General features: G+C 36.3%; 1 pseudogene; it reads right to left on the bottom strand.

Annotated features, from left to right (window-relative positions):
* Positions 1–730: 730 nt before the first annotated feature.
* Positions 731–1177, bottom strand: LOC102882267 (annotated as a pseudogene).
* Positions 1178–1406: the final 229 nt, after the last annotated feature.

Genomic DNA, 1406 nt, shown 5'->3' with positions numbered 1-1406 from the left:
TAAATGACTGTCCCCAAATATTTTCAACAAATAACCCCAGGGGAAAAAAAAGCTTTTAGTACTAGGTGAGCTCTGTGTCAGATTTTTTTTCGCTCTGCAAGATTTTTTTTCCCTCTTGGGGCAATATTAGCCTCAGTGAAAATACATGGCTTAAAATATTCCACAATTACTCATATGCTTTTTCCACATACCAACACACATAGTAATATATATAATAGTAATAATGTCATTACTATTACTGCCTCCGCCAATATTACTGAATTGTTTAAACATTTTGCATTTGTTTAGTGGTTGTGCCATATCTACAATGCCTCGTCGTATAGCCATACCATATTCTCTCCCTTTTAACTCTCATTTAGACTTAATTCTAGGAGTAACTATATATTTAATGGTCACAATTCATCTTTACATTAATACATCTCTAGAGATATATAGAGATATTTTGGTTATCAAAAGTTCATTCTCTATTATTTCCCTCAGGACAGGCTTATATCAATACTTTTTTTGTTCCTACATGTTGTTAACAATTTATCTGTGCCCTCTATACTGGAAGGTCAGTGTTCCTAGATATAAAATTCTTGGCTCCCATTTTCTTTCCTTGACTATCTTAAAAATATTAATTCCCTTGTGACATAAAGCTTTGTTGTTAAAAAGGTGGAAGATAATCTAATTTTATTTGATTTTTTTTCTAGTTCAACAATGGCTTTATTGTTTGAGTACACAGACAAATTTATGCAACCAGGGCAGAGGCTGTGGATGACTTGTTATTTCCAATTGTGGGGGAGGACTGGTTTGGTTTTGTAATATCAAGCCAACTGGTAAATATGGCCGTCAATCAAAATCAGATGGAATTTAGCATCCTTATCCTTTCTGTTTCTCTCAAGATACTTTGGAACAGCAACAGCTTTCTTAATTAAATGGAGGAGATCCTCAAGAAGATCAGGAGCAAGTCCTTTGGACTTAAGAATTCTCAAAATTTTATTGCCTGTCATAAAAGTTGTGCAACACCATGTGAGTCTCTCAGAATCACACCGATTTGTGAGAGACTCAGCCCCATCTTGGACGGTTTGTAGATCTGCTCCTTCAGGTCGTCAGAAGTCAACTTCAGCCATGTGGGGATGCTGCGCTGGCAGGGTAGGACCGACTGGGACAGACCCTGCCTGAAGGAAAGCATGAGACCTATGATGGTGGTGGACAGGCAGCAAAAAAAAGAGGCTATTTTTTTTCCTATAAGTCCTGTTTCTTTATCAAAGATGCCTAAAGAATTTTACTTTTTCTTTAGAGCTCAGTAATTTTACTAGAAAGTATTCCTTGTGTTCTTCTGGGTCAATACTCTCAGGTACACAGTGGTGTGTTTTTTTCAATGTATGTATGTGTGTTCTCTTCCTTTCCTTAATTTCCTTATT

The sequence above is a fragment of the Pteropus alecto genome, unplaced genomic scaffold (assembly GCF_000325575.1).
Source record: "Pteropus alecto unplaced genomic scaffold, ASM32557v1 scaffold139, whole genome shotgun sequence".
NCBI classification, from domain to species: Eukaryota; Metazoa; Chordata; class Mammalia; order Chiroptera; family Pteropodidae; genus Pteropus; species Pteropus alecto.
This window is presented reverse-complemented; position numbering and strand designations above follow the sequence as displayed.